Here is a 16,227-nt window from a genome sequence, read left to right as displayed (position 1 = left end):
CAAAACCTTCTCAATTAAATGTCAACTGCAAACTAGGCTTACCTGGCAGAATTATATCATGATTATTTGTATCAATTGGGTGGACTTTTGATTTGCAAACTCTGTTATGACATATGCAGCTGCAAAAACATTGCTAGACCAGCACATTCCTCTCTCGCAAAATGCGCATTTAAAGGGGTATTACACTCAAATCAGAATGTATGTTTTTTTCCAGCCCTCAAAAATGGTCTTCTGATGTGATTTAAACATTGACATGGATTCAGAACATCCAATGTCATTGTTTCTTTATGAATAATTGTAATTTTGAGTGAAAAAAAACAAATACAAATCCCAAACCAGGAAAAAATAAAACAGAGAAAACTGAATTCGGGAAAATACAAGGAGTGCCTATTTCAAAGCTAGGAAAACAATTATGAGTAGCTCACATTTCAAAATTTAAAAGTAGCTCTCATGCTAGAAAAGGTTGGAGACCCATGGTCTATATGGAGTAGGAAGAGGAGGAGGAAGAGGAGGAGTCATTCTTTGTTACACATATGCCTGTTTTTCATGTATGTTTCTGGTTGAATGAATCATCTGATTCATAAACTAAACCAGAGCTACATTCTTTCATGCCTGTTGTCTTCTTTGTGGACTTACGTATTCTCGTCTTTTTAAATATTTTTGGTCTTCTCAAACATTTTTCCTTGCACTCTTTTTTTCATTTCTCAATCAGTTAACCATGTGTGTGCTGCCCTGCTCTGGGAACTAGTTTTACAGCTTTTTCTTTGCGCTTCAAGAATTAAACACGTTACAATCTTGGCTCTTCTGATTTACTTTGTGCATGATTAACAGCTCACTAATTGTCATGTATTTCCTCTAAAATACAAATAAATGTATTGTCAAGACATAAAAATCATAACCTAATCTTTAAAAAAAACAAGTTAAATGCTTATTGCTTTAAGTGAAGTACTGGCTTGCAGCCACGTCGCAAAAGTGATAACTCTTTCGGCATTCATAAGCTAAATGTAATGCAAAATGTGATGTAATGCATAGGAAAGACACTCAAAGTGGCAAATGTTCTCACTTCTTCTTACACAATTTTGTCAAAGCTTGACCTCCCCTCCAATACACAGACAAAACAACGTCAGGACTGCTTCTCCATCACCCCTGACTAATGTCACATTGGTATCTTCCATAGGGCTACATTTATAACCATCGCTGTTACTACGATGTTGACTCAATGCTACTATGTTGACTACTAATACTGGGATCCCCCAGGAGGAGACCGAGATAAAGGAGGTCATGTGTTTCGGTCACCTTGCACAGTAAATGTCAATAAGCAAATAATAAGTTGCATGGACTCACTGTGTGCAATAATATTGTTAAACATGATTTTTGAATGTCTACCTCATCTCTGTACTCCACACATACAATTATCTGTAAGCTCCCACAGTCGAGCAGTGAATTTCAAACACAGATTCAACCACAAAGACCAGGGAGGTTTTGCATGGTGTATCAAAACACCCAGTCACTACAAAGATACAGGTGTCCTTCCTAACTCAGTTGCCGGAGAGGAAGGAAACCGCTCAGGGATTTCACCATTAGGCCAATGGTGACTTTAAAACAGTTATAGAGTTGAATGGCTGTGATAGCAGAAAACTGAGGATGGATCAACAACATTACTCCACAATACTACCCTAAATGATAGAGTGAGAAGAAGGAAGCCTGTACAGAATAAAAATATTCCAAAACATGCATCCTGTTCGCAATAAGGCACTAAAGCAAAACTGCAAAAAATGTGTAGCTGGTGTCTGACAATTTTTAGGGCCTTCCTCTGACACCGGCTGGTATAGAGCTCCTGGATGGCAGGGAGTTCGGCCCCAGTGATGTACTGGGTCGAAGCCCTACCCTCTTTAGCGCGGATAACAAGAAGTTGCCATACCAAGCGGTGATGCAGCAAGTCAAAATGCTCTCGATCAAATCAAATCAAATCAAATTTTATTGGCCACATGCGCCGAATACAACATGTGCAGACATTACAGTGAAATGCTTACTTAGAGCCCTTAACCAACAGTGCATTTATTTTTAACAAAAAAGTAAAAATGTGAATGGGGGTGTGCTCGGCCCTCCGTTTCCTGTAGTCCACGATCAGCTCCTTTGTCTTGCTGATGTTGAGGGAGAGGTTGTTGTCCTGGCAGGTCTCTGACCTCCTCCATATAGGCTGTTTCATCATCGTCGGTGATCAGGCCTACCACAGTCGTGTCGTCAGCAAACTTCATGATGGTGTTGGGAGTTGTGCTCGGCCACACAGTCGTGGGTGAACAGGTAGTACAGGAGGGGACAGAGCATGCACCCCTGAGGGGCCACCGTGTTGAGGATCAGCGTGGCAGATATGTTGTTACCTACCCTTACCACCTTGGGGCGGCCCGTCAGGAAGTCAAGGATCCAGTTGCAGAGGGAGGTGTTTAGTTCCAGGGTCCTTAGCTTAGTGATGAGCTTTGAGGGCGCTATGGTGTTGAACGTTGCGCTGTGGTCAATGAATAGCATTCTCACGTAGGTGTTCCTTTTGTCCAGGTGGGAAAGGGCAGTGTGGAGTGCAATAGAGATTGCATCATCTGTGGATCTGTTGGGGTGGTATGCAAATTGGAGTGGGTCTAGGGTTTCTGGGAAAATGGTGTTGATGTGAGCCATGACCTGCCTTTCAAAGCACTTCATGGCTACAGACGTGAGTGCTACGGGTCGGTAGTCATTTAGGCAGGTTACCTTAGTGTTCTTGGGCACAGGGACTATGGTGGTCTGCTTGAAACATGTTGGTATTACAGACTCAGTCAGGGACAGGTTGAAAATGTCAGTGAAGACACTTGCCTGTTGGTCAGCGCATGCTCGGAGTACACGTCCTGGTAAACCGGCCTTGTGAATGTTGACCTGTTTAAAGGTCTTACTCACATTGGCTACAGAGAGCATGATCACACAGTCGTCCGGAACAGCTGATGCTCTCATGCATGCTTCTGTGTTGCTTGCCTCGAAGCAAGCATAGAAGTAATTTAGCTCGAATGGAAGGCTCATGTCACTGGGCAGCTCGCGGCTCTGCTTCCCTTTGTAGTCCGTAATAGTTTGCAAGCTCTGCCACATTCGACGAGCGTTGGAGCCAGTGTAGTACGATTCAATCTTAGTCCTGTATTGACGCTTTTCCTGTTTGATGGTTCGTCCGAGGGCATAGCGGGATTTCTTATAAGCGTCCGGGTTAGCGTCCCTCCCCTTGAAAGCGGCAACTCTACCCTTTAGCTCAGTGCGGATGTTGCTTGTAATCCATGGCTTCTGGTTGGGGTATGTACGTACAGTCACTGTGTTGACGACGTTATCGATGCACTTATTGATGAAGCCAGTGACTGATGTGGGGTACTCCTCAATGGCATCGGAAGAATCCCGGAACATATTCCAGTATGTGCTAGCAAAACAGTCCTGTAGCTTAGCATCTGCGTCATCTGACCACTTCTGAATTGAGTGAGTCACTGGTACTTCCTGCTTTAGTTTTTGCTTGTAAGCAGGATCAGGAGGATAGAATTATGGTCAGATTTGCCAAATGGAGGGCGAGGGAGAGCTTTGTACGCGTCTCTGTGTGTGGAGTAAAGGTGGTCTAGAGTTTTTCATTCTCTGATTGCACATTTAACATGCTGGTAGAAATTAGGTAAACTGATTTAAGTTTCCCTGCATTAAAGTCCCCAGCCACTAGGGGCGCCACCTCTGGATGAGCATTTTCTTGTTCGCTTATGGCCTTGTTCAGCTCGTTGAGTGTGGTCTTAGTGCCAGCATCGGTTTGTGGTGGTAAATAGACAGCTACGAAAAATATAGATGAAAAGTCTCTTGGTAAATAGTGTGGTCTACAGCTTATCATGAGATACTCTACCTCAGAGGCGAGCAAAACCTTGATACTTCCTTAATATTAGATTTCGTACACCAGCTGTTATTTACAAATATACACAGACCGCCACCCCTTGTCTTACCGGAGGCAGCTGTTCTATCTTGCCGATGCCCCGAAAACACAGTCAGCTGTATGTTATCCATGTCGTTGTTCAGCCACGACTCTGTGAAACATAAGATATTAATCAATCAATCAAATGTTATTTATAAAGCCCTTTTTACATCATCAGATGTCACAAAGTGCTACACAGAAACCCAGCCTAAAACCCCAAACAGCAAGCAATGCAGATGAATTACAGTTTTAATATCCCGTTGGTAGGATATTCTTGATCGGAGCTCATCCATTTTATTATCCAATGATTGTACGTTGGTAATAGGACTGATGGTATATATTTATCATATATTATGATAAATAGATTTGAAACTTGTATCTCATTATGGTAAATGATGAAATAAGTATACCCAGATATAATTGTAATGGCTTAGCAGATAATAACAAAAGAAGAACAATATTTACATGGCTCCAAGAGAAGGAATATAATATATATTGTTTACAGGAAACTCATTCAACAATTTTAGATGAAGTTGTGTGGGAAAAGGACTGGGGGGGTGAAATATACTTCTCCCATGGGCAAAGAAACTCAAAAGGGGTGATGATATTAATTAACAGTAATTTTGATCTGAATGTGCAAATTGTCCGAACAGATCCGCAAGGTAGATGGATGATTTTAAATATGTCTTTGGACCATAAACAGATATGGCTCATTAACCTTTACGGACCAAATAATGATGATCCACGCTTCTTTGAAAATATATATAATATATGATCAACCCTGCAAGCAATAAAATACTCTATTATTATGGTGGGAGATTATAATACTGTTTTACATAGCTCAATGGACCGTAAAGGAAATCATACTACAAACTATCATCCTCATGCTCTTAAGGAAATCATGAATGTCATGGATACATTAGAACTAGTGGATATATGGAGGCTTAGATATCCTGACCTAGTGAGATATACATGGCGGAGACTCAATCAAGCTAGTCATCTTGACTTCTTTCTTATGTCATTCTCGTTGGCACCAAAAGTTTAAAAAGTGTTGATAGGGGACAGAATGCAGTCGGACCATCATATAATTGGCATATATATTACTCTTACTGAATTTTCACGTGGGCAAGGATAATCAAAGCCTATTGGATGATAACTTGTTTTGAACTAGGACAGACAAATGTATAACTTAATTTTTCCGACATAACATAGGTACAGCAAATCCCCTTATTGTATGGGACACTTTTAAATGTGCCTTTAGAGCCCATACAATTCAGTACTCAGCTCGAAAACAAAAGCAATTTAGGTCAAAAGAGTCCATACTAACAAAGGTCTAACAGAACAGATAGATAGCAATAAAAACGGTAATATAGAGGTTCAGAATAAGTTAGAGGGGGAAAAAAAGAAATGGAGGAACTTATTCAAGAAAGATCAAGTGTAATATATTATAAAAATAAAGCAAACTGGATGGAATATGGGGAGAAATTCACCAAATTCATTTAAAATCTTCAACATAGAAATGCTCCAAAAAGAATGTACTGAAATTGGTTACAAATGACGGAGTCACCCATGATTCACCAAATTATATTTTGAAGGACGAAGCAAAGTACTTTAACCCTCCCGTTGTCCTAGGGTCAAAATGACCCGCCACTGTGTTGAACCAACTTTATTTAATTTTTATATTTTGGGGATCATTTGTGAGAAGGAGGCAGTGAGACTTTAAAGAAAGTATCACTGCCTCCTTCTCACAAATGATCCAAAAAATATAAAAATTAAATAAAGTTGGTTCAACACAGTGGCGGGTCATTTTGACCCTAGGACAACGGGAGGGTTAAGCATGTTTTTGTTTCAGTCGCCTCCATCTCCTCTAACTGAAGCTAATTGTATGGATTTATTTTATATTGATAATGTACAATTAACAGCCATACAGAAAGACTAATGTGAAGGCGAAATTACAGAGGAGGAACTTCTGGATGCAATTAAATACTTAAAGTCCGGGAAAACTCCAGGGTTGGATGGCATACCAGTTGAGGTATACCAAACCTTTTTTGATATGCTCAGATGACTGTTATTAGCATGTTTTAACCACTCCTATGTAAATGGTAGATTATCAGACACTCAAGAAAAAGGTCTGATTTCATTATTACTGAAACAGGACACAAGTGGGAAATATAAAGATCCAGTCCATTAAAAACATTGGAGGCCCCTTACACTTCAGTGTTGTGATGCAAATACTCTAGCAAAATGTATAGCGCAGATAATTAAAAAGGTGTTATTCATTCTAATCAGACAGGTTTTTTACATGGACGATACATTGGAGATAATATAAGGCAAGTACTGGAAACAATAGAACACTTTGAAAAGGCTTTTGATACATATCCCAAAATAAATGATCTCACTCCAATACATTTTAATAGAAAGTTAGCAAAAATAGATAAGATCTTGCTACCATGGAAAGGTAAATACCTGTCTATTTGTGGAAATATCACCCTGATTAACTCTTTAGTATTATCCCAGTTTACCTATTTGCGTATGGTCTTGTCTACGACTAGCAAACCATTTTTTAAATTATATGAGAAAAAAATATTCCGTTTTATTTGGAATGGCAAGCCAGACAAAATTAAATGGGCCTATTTATATAATGAATATGAATTCGGAGGACAGAAATTATTAAATATTAAAGCATTAGACCTATCACTAAAAGCTTCAGTCATACAAAAGTTATACTTAAATCCGAACTGGTTCTCTAGCAAATGAGTAAGATTGTCTCACCCCATGTTCAAGAACGGCCTTTTCCCCTTTATTCACATTACAACCTCTCACTTTCAATTATTTGAAAAGGAAATAATCTCCCAAATATCACTATTTCTAAAACAAGCCATAGAAAGTTGGTTGCAATTTCAATTTAATCCTCCAGATACGACAGAACAAATAATGCAACAAATATTGTGGTTAAACTCAAATATACTAATTGATTAAAAAAACATATTTTGAAAAAATGTTTTAAAAAGGTATAATCTTCGTAAATGATATCATAGGTAGGACTGGTGGAGTTATGTCGCACATGCAGCTAACAAAAACATATGGAAATGTCTGCTCTACCCAAAATTACAACCAAATAATTGCAGTATTACCGCAAAAATGGAAGAGGAAAGTGGAAGGGGAAAAAGTAAGGAACTTGTCTGTCGGTCCTGCATTAAAGACTATAATTGGTTAACCTCTTAAGGATCGGACCCTTTTTTTCAATTTTCGCCTAAAATGACATACCGGAATCTAACTGCCTGTATCTCAGGACCTGAAGCAAGGATATGCATATTCTTCTTTTTTCTACTTTTTTTAAAAAGAATTTAGGGGGTATACATATTCTTGATACCATTTGAAAGGAAACACTTTGAAGTTTGTGGAAGTGTGAAATTAATGTAGGAGAATATAACACATTATATCTGGTAAAAGACAATACAAACAAAAAAACACACATTTTCTATCATTTGTTTTGTTCCATCATCTTTGAAATGCAAGAGAAAGGCCACAATATAATATTGCAGTTTAGGCTCAATTTAGATTTTGGCCACTAGATGGCAGCCGTGTGTGTGCAAAGTTTCAGATTGATCCAGTGAAGCGTTGCAATACTGGACTATTTTGTAATAGCTACTGTAAATTGGACAGTGCAGTTAGATTAACAAGAATTTAAGCTTTCTGCCCATATAAGACATGTCTATGTCCTGGAAAGTTTGCTGTTACTTACAACAGTCGTGCTAATCACATTAGTGCACGTTAGCTCAACCGTCCCGTATACGGGACACCGATCCCGTAGAGGTTAAATAAAATTGTGATAAATAAAAAAGTAAACCAGTTTCATTTAAGGACCAAAGGATTGACAGCTGTCCCATATAGATTGCAAAATTGTTGGGAAGAGATTTTTTACATACCGATTCAATGGCAAATGGTTTATGAACTGATACGCAAAACGACACTGGATTCAAAACTTATAATTTTTCAAATTAAATGATTATACAAAATTCTTGCTACCAATAGAATGTTATTTATATGGGGGATACAATCTTCCCAGCTCTGCAGATTTTGCTGCGAAGAGACAGAATCATTAGATCATTTGTTTTGGTACTGTCCATTTGTAGCTTGTTTTTGGTCACAGGTCCAGGAATGGCTGTAGGATTGCAATATTTACCTGGAGCTAACCCTGCAGATAGCACTACTGGGTGATCTGAATAGTCATAGTCAATCGATCAATAATATTATAATACTTTTGCAAAAATGTTTATTTTCAATTTACAATCTGTAGAAACAATGAGAATAGAAGGGTTCAGAACTTTTGTGAAACATCACATTACAGTTGAAAAATATATGGCAAATAAGAGATAGATGGGAGGGGTTGAATGGAGCTGAAGGTTGGGACTAATAACAACAAGATAACTCATGTAAAACATACTGTGTCCATAATAAGTATATACAGTGGGGAGAACAAGTATTTGATACACTGCCGATTTTACAGGTTTTCCTACTTACAAAGCATGTAGAGGTCTGTAATTTTTATCATAGGTACACTTCAACTGTGAGAGACGGAATCTAAAACAAAAATCCAGAAAATCACATTGTATGATTTTTAAGTAATTAATTTGCATTTTATTGCATGACATAAGTATTTGATACATCAGAAAAGCAGAACTTAATATTTGGTACAGAAACCTTTGTTTGCAATTACAGAGATCATACGTTTCCTGTAGGTCTTGACCATGTTTGCACACACTGCAGCAGGGATTTTGGCCCACTCCTCCATACAGACCTTCTCCAGATCCTTCAGGTTTCGGGGCTGTCGCTGGGCAATACGGACTTTCAGCTCCCTCCAAAGATTTTCTATTGGGTTCAGGTCTGGAGACTGGCTAGGCTACTCCAGGACCTTGAGATGCTTCTTACGGAGCCACTCCTTAGTTGCCCTGGCTGTGTGTTTCGGGTCGTTGTCATGCTGGAAGACCCAGCCACGACCCATCTACAATGCTCTTACTGAGGGAAGGAGGTTGTTGGCCAAGATCTCGCGATACATGGCCCCATCCATCCTCCCCTCAATACGGTGCAGTCGTCCTGTCCCCTTTGCAGAAAAGCATCCCCAAAGAATGATGTTTTCACCTCCATGCTTCACGGTTGGGATGGTGTTCTTGGGGTTGTACTCAGCCTTCTTCTTCCTCCAAACACGGCGAGTGGAGTTTAGACCAAAAAGCTCTATTTTTTGTCTCATCAGACCACATGACCTTCTCCCATTCCTCCTCTGAATCATCCAGATGGTCATTGGCAAACTTCCGACGGGCCTGGACATGCGCTGGCTTGAGCAGGGGAACCTTGCGTGCGCTGCAGGATTTTAATCCATGACGGCGTAGTGTGTTACTAATGGTTTTCTTTGAGACTGTGGTCCCAGCTCTCTTCAGGTCATTGACCAGGTCCTGCCGTGTAGTTCTGGGCTGATCCCTCACCTTCCTCATGATCATTGATGCCCCACGAGGTGAGATCTTGCATGGAGCCCCAGACCGAGGGTGATTGACCGTCATCTTGAACTTCTTACATTTTCTAATAATTGCGCCAATGGTTGTTGCCTTCTCACCAAGCTGCTTGCCTATTGTCCTGTAGCCCATCCCAGCCTTGTGCAGGTCTACAATTTTATCCCTGATGTCCTTACACAGCTCTCTGGTCTTGGCCATTGTGGAGAGGTTGGAGTCTGTTTGATTGAGTGTGTGGACAGGTGTCTTTTATACAGGTAACGAGTTCAAACAGGTGCAGTTAATACAGGTAATGAGTGGAGAACAGGAGGGCTTCTTAAAGAAAAACTAACAGGTCTGTGAGAGCCGGAATTCTTACTGGTTGTGATCAAATACTTATGTCATGCAATAAAATACAAATTAATTACTTAAAAATCATACAATGTGATTTTCTGGATTTTTGTTTTAGATTCCATTTCTCACAGTTGAAGTGTACCTATGATAAAAATTACAGACCTCTACATGCTTTGTAAGTAGGAAAACCTGAAAAATCGGCAGTGTATCAAATACTTGTTCTCCCCACTGTAGGTTAAGAACTTTTGTGAAAGAGCACAGTTTGAAAGATATGGCATATAGAAGCAAACTGGATGGACATCATGAAAATGATCGAAGAGGTTGAGGGTAGAGGAAGTTCAGGAGTAAAAACAAACAAAATATAACTATTGTCAAATTGACTGTGTCCATAAAATTTATATAGGATGTACAGTGGGGAGAACAAGTATTTGATACACTGCCGATTTTGCAGGTTTTCCTACTTACAAAGCATGTAGAGGTCTGTAATTTTTATCATAGGTACACATCAACTGTGAGAGACGGAATCTAAAACAAAAATCCAGAAAATCACATTGTATGATTTTTAAGTAATTAATTTGCATTTTATTGCATGACATAAGTATTTGATCACAACCAGTAAGAATTCCGGCTCTCACAGACCTGTTAGTTTTTCTTTAAGAAGCCCTCCTGTTCTCCACTCATTACCTGTATTAACTGCACCTGTTTGAACTCGTTACCTGTATAAAAGACACCTGTCCACACACTCAATCAAACAGACTCCAACCTCTCCACAATGGCCAAGACCAGAGAGCTGTGTAAGGACACCAGGGGTAAAATTGTAGACCTGCACAAGGCTGGGATGGGCTACAGGACAATAGGCAAGCAGCTTGGTGAGAAGGCAACAACTGTTGGCGCTATTATTAGAAAATGGAAGAAGTTCAAGATGACGGTCAATCACCCTCAGTCTGGGGCTCCATGCAAGATCTCACCTCGTGGGGCATCAATGATCATGAGGAAGGTGAGGGATCAGCCCAGAACTACACGGCAGGACCTGGTCAATGACCTGAAGAGAGCTGGGACCACAGTCTCAAAGAAAACCATTAGTAACACACTACGCCGTCATGGATTAAAATCCTGCAGCGCACGCAAGGTCCCCCTGTTCAAGCCAGCGCATGTCCAGGCCCGTCTGAAGTTTGCCAATGACCATCTGGATGATCCAGAGGAGGAATGGGAGAAGGTCATGTGGTCTGATGAGACAAAAATAGAGCTTTTTGGTCTAAACTCCACTCGCCGTGTTTGGAGGAAGAAGAAGGCTGAGTACAACCCCAAGAACACCATCCCAACCGCGAAGCATGGAGGTGGAAACATCATTCTTTGGGGATGCTTTTCTGTAAAGGGGACAGGACGACTGCGCCGTATTGAGGGGAGGATGGCTGGGGCCATGTATTGCGAGTTATTGGCCAACAACCTCCTTCCCTCAGTAAGAGCATTGAAGATGGGTCGTGGCTGGGTCTTCCAGCATGACAACGACCCGAAACACACAGCCAGGGCAACTAAGGAGTGGCTCCGTAAGAAGCATCTCAAGGTCCTGGAGTGGCCTAGCCAGTCTCCAGACCTGAACACAATAGAAAATCTTTGGAGGGAGCTGAAAGTACATATTGCCCAGCGACAGCCCCGAAACCTGAAGGATCTGGAGAAGGTCTGTATGGAGGAGTGGGCCAAAATCCCTGCTGCAGTGTGTGCAAACCTGGTCAAGACCTACAGGAAACGTATGATCTCTGTAATTGCAAACAAAGGTTTCTGTACCAAATATTAAATTCTGCTTTTCTGATGTATCAAATACTTATGTCATGCAATAAAATGCAAAGGAATTACTTAAAAATCATACAATGTGATTTTCTGGATTTTTGTTTTAGATTCCGTCTCTCACAGTTTAAGTGTACCTATGATAAAAATTACAGACCGCTACATGCTTTGTAAGTAGGAAAACCTGCAAAATCGGCAGTTTATCAAATACTTGTTCTCCCCACTGTATATGCTGGAAGTAGAGGCCTAAGCGTTGTTGTTCACTAGTTTACTCCAATTAGGGAAGGGGTGGTGGGGTTAGAAAGTAATAATAAAAAAATAAAAAATAGGACTGATGGTAGAGGCAGATGACCCACTCGCCATTGGATCCTTACAAGGCACCCCAACCTACGTCCCCGATATCTCTGTCTCTTCTTTATGCGAATGATGGGGATTTGGGCCTTGTCGGGTGTCTGAAGTAAATCCTTCACGTCCGACTCGTTAAATAAAAAATCTTCGTTCAGTATGAGGTGAGTAATTGCTGTCCTGATATCCAGAAGCTATTTTCGGTCATAAGAGATGTTGGCAGAAACATTATGTACAAAATAAATTACAAATAACGTGAAAAAACCACACACAATAGCACAATTGGTTAGGAGCCCTTAAAACGGCAGCCATCTCCTCCGGAGGTTGTAGCAGGTCTCTTATAACCTAACTGCAGGGCTTCCTAGCACCCAGGGAGCCAGACAAGTATGGGTATGGTTGACATCGGCAAAGACTGGGACCTTTTTCAGGATGAAAAGAAACGGGATGGAGCTAAGCAGAGGTAAAATCCTAGACGAAAACCTGCTTCAGTCTGCTTTCCACTAGACACTGGGAGAGGAATTCGCCATTCAACAGGACAATAACCTAAAACAGAAACCCAAATCTACACTGGAGTTGCTTACCAAGAAGACAGTGAATGTTCCTGAGTGGCCAAGTTACAGTTATGACTTCAGTCTGCTTGAAAATCTAAGGAAGACTTGAAAATTGCTGTCTAGCCATGATCCCCAACACCTTGACAGAACTTGAAGAATTTGGAAAAGAATAATGCACAAATATTGCACAATACAGGTGTGCAAAGCTCTTATGAGACTTGTCCAAGAAGACTCACAGCTGTAATCGCTGCCAAAGGTGTGTGTGTGTGGGGGGGTGAATACTTATCCAATCAAGGTATATTATGGTTTTATTTGTCATTCATCTTTTTAAAATGTTAGAATGTCTTCCACTTTGACAGATTATTTTGTGTAGATCATTGGGGAAAAAAAGACAAATCAATTTGAATCCCAATTTGTAACACAATAAAATGTAAACAAATCCAAGGGGGTGTAGACTTTCCATAGGCAGCTACGTTTATTTTCACTTACAGTAGTTGCTTCAGCATGACAGTCCTGGAATTTTTTAAAGAAATAGTTGGTGAGTTTTCTGAAATCTTCTAGGCAATTGGAGAAAGAACAAAAGACAATCTTAGCGCTATGAAGCCTTCACTAAGATTGTTCTTCGTCCATTGCCTACAAGCTTTCTCCCAAAGCTCAGCCAGGTTCTTCATTTTCAAACGTTGTGTAAACTGTTACTGTATCTTTGATTGTTTTGCAGTTGTGATCCAGGTCACACAGGCCAGCGATGTGAGTGTGAGACCCAGCAGGACATGGGTACCAGCCTGGCCCTAGAGGCCCAGTACTGCCAGTGTGACGACACTAGCTGCAACCATCACAACAGGGGAAGGAGTGGTCCAAAAAACATCTCACTTCAGGACACTTCATGTTGTGAGTTTCTAAAAGAAGTGGTGTATAGAATGTGGGTCTGAGAAGGATGTTGTAGGAGCTTACTCAGTCGTTTATCACTTATTTTCTGTGACTGTTGGGGAAGAGCTAAGGTGACTGTAATCCTTAGATCACTGGTTCAAATTTGTCTCGAAGGACCAATCCCCAGCCTTTCACATAGTGACCAATGTTCCCTCGTGCAGCTTCCCTTGGACTGCCATGCAGAAGCAATGTCCGCCGCACAGAGAAGCAGGAGACTGAACTTCACTTACCTTTCTGGAGTTTCCCCTTTAGTTAACACTATGAACGTTTCACTCTATTGTTGGAAATGTGATCGAATCAACCCAATATTAGCCACTTTCAATGTAATATACCGAAACAAAACGAACTATGCAAGACTTAGAATGCAAAGAGAGATTTTCTTGTAGGCAGAGCGCATTGGAGTAGGATGCTATTGCATTGACAGGCACGCTCAGGCCCATACTCAATAATAAAATAATAATATGCCATTTAGCAGACGCTTTTATCCAAAGCGACTTACAGTCATGCGTGCATACATTTTTTGTGTATGGGTGGTCCCGGGGATCGAACCCACTACCTTGGCGTTACAAGCGCCGTGCTCTACCAGCTGAGCTACAGAGGACCACAACACAGATATACTCGACACAGACCGGTGCGCCATAACCAATCTGAGCTGCAGTAGGCCTATATGCAAATAGCCATTGCCATACATGGATCTGTGCCGTTCACTTTGAACTGGACTGTGTTTAGGATACAGTATGAGCGGTCCTTGTTTAGAGATCAAAGTGAGAGCTGCATGTAGTCACCTGTGCACATTTGTTCATATTCTTTGCTAGTTAGTGAGTTATTAGCCCAGTTATAGCTAATTTCTAGTCAACAATGGGGGAGTGGTTGCTTCCTACAAGAGCACAAACATTTATTTATTTTGAAAAGCGAGTCAGGTAAAGTGCTTTTTTTATGTCTTAAAGGGGCAGTGTTGTATTTTGAGACGGTCTTAAATAAGCTAAGTAGCCAATAGTTAGAGCGTAGTATAATTTGTCTGATTCTCTGTAATAATGGTATGGGAATATAAATATATTTTATTTTGTAAAGTGGTTTCTTGCATCAAACAACACAACATTTTCATTCACTGATGAAAACCATTCATTGATGAAAACCTGCTCCAGAGCGCTCAGGACCTCAGTCTGGGGCGACCCTAAGCACACAGCCAAGACAACGCAGGAGTGACTTCGGGACAAGACTCTGAACGTCCTTGAGTGGCCCAGCCAGAGCCTGGACTTGAACCCGATCAAACATTTCTGGAGAGACCTGAAAATAGCTGTGCAGCGACGCTCCCCATCCAACCTGACAGAGCTTGAGAGGATCTGCAGAGAAGAATATGAGAAACTCCACAAATACAGGTGTGCCAAGCTTGTAGCGTCATACCCAAGAAGACTTGAGGCTGTAATCGCTCTGACGCTTCTCGGAAGTGGCAGGGCTTGCAAACTATCATGGATTACAAAGGGAAACCCAGCCACGAGCTGCCAAGTGACATGAGCCTACCAGACGAGCTAAATGCCATCTATGCTTTCTTCGAGGCAATCAACACTGAACAATGCGTGAGCATCAGCTGTTCCGGAAGACTGTGTGATCACACTCTCCGTAGCAGATGTGAGTAAGAGCTTTAAACAGGTTAACATTCACAAAGGCTGCAGGGCCAGACGGATTACCAGGACGCGTACTCAGAGCATGCGCTAACCAGCTGGCAAGTGCCTTCAGTGACATTTTCAACCTCAAGCAGACCACCATAGTCTGTGCCCAAGAACGCCAAGGTAACCTGTCTAAATGACTATCGCCCCGTAGCGCTCATATCTGTAGCCATGAAATGCTTTGAAAGGCTGGTCATGGCTCACAATCAACACCATCATCCCAGACACCCTGGACCCCCTCCAATTCGCATACTGCCCGAACAGAACCACAGATGACGTAATCTCTATTGCACTCCACACTGCCCTTTCCCAATTGGACAAAAGGAACACCTATGTGAGAATGCTGTTCATTGACTACAGCTCAGCGTTCAACACCATAGTGCCCTCGAAGCTCTTCACTAAGCTAAGGTCCCTGGGACTGAACACCTTCTGCAACTGGATCCTGGACTTCCTGTCGGGACAACCCCAGGTGGTGATGGTAGGCAACAACACATCTGCCACGCTGCCCCTCAACACGGGGGACCCTCAGGGGTGTGTACTTAGTCCCCTCCTGTACTCCCTGTTCACCCACGATTGTATTGCCACGCAAGACTCCAACACCATCAATAAGTTTGCAGACGACGATGAGACAGCCTATAGGGAGGAGGTCAGAGACCTGGCAGTGTGGTGACAGGTCAACAACCTCTCCCTCAATGTTAGTAAGACAAAGGAGCTGATCGTGGAATTCAGGAAACGGAGGGCTGAGCACGCCCCTATTCACATCGACAGGGTTGTAGTGGTGCAGTGGTCTAAGGCACTGCATCGCAGTGCTAGCTGTGCCACTAGAGATCCTGGTTCGAGTCCAGGCTCTGTCGCAGCCGGCCACGACCGGGAGACCCATGGGCGGCGCACAATTGGCCCAGCGTCGTCCAAGGTACGGGAGGGTTTGGCCGGCAGGGATGTGGGTTCGTTTCCCACGGGGGGCCAGTATGAAAAAACAAAAACAAAAAAAAAGTCTGCATTCACTAACTGTAAGTCGCTCTGGATAAGAGTGTATGCTAAATGACTAAAATGTAAATGTAGTGGAGCAGGTCAAGAGCTTCAAGTTCCTCGGTGTCCACATCACTAAGGATCTATCATGGTCCAACCACACCAACACAGTCGTTAAGAGGGCACGACAA

The sequence above is a fragment of the Coregonus lavaretus genome (genome assembly GCF_964263955.1).
Source record: "Coregonus lavaretus genome assembly, chromosome: 22".
NCBI lineage: Eukaryota > Metazoa > Chordata > Actinopteri > Salmoniformes > Salmonidae > Coregonus > Coregonus lavaretus.
Note: the sequence above shows the minus strand (reverse complement) of the source record.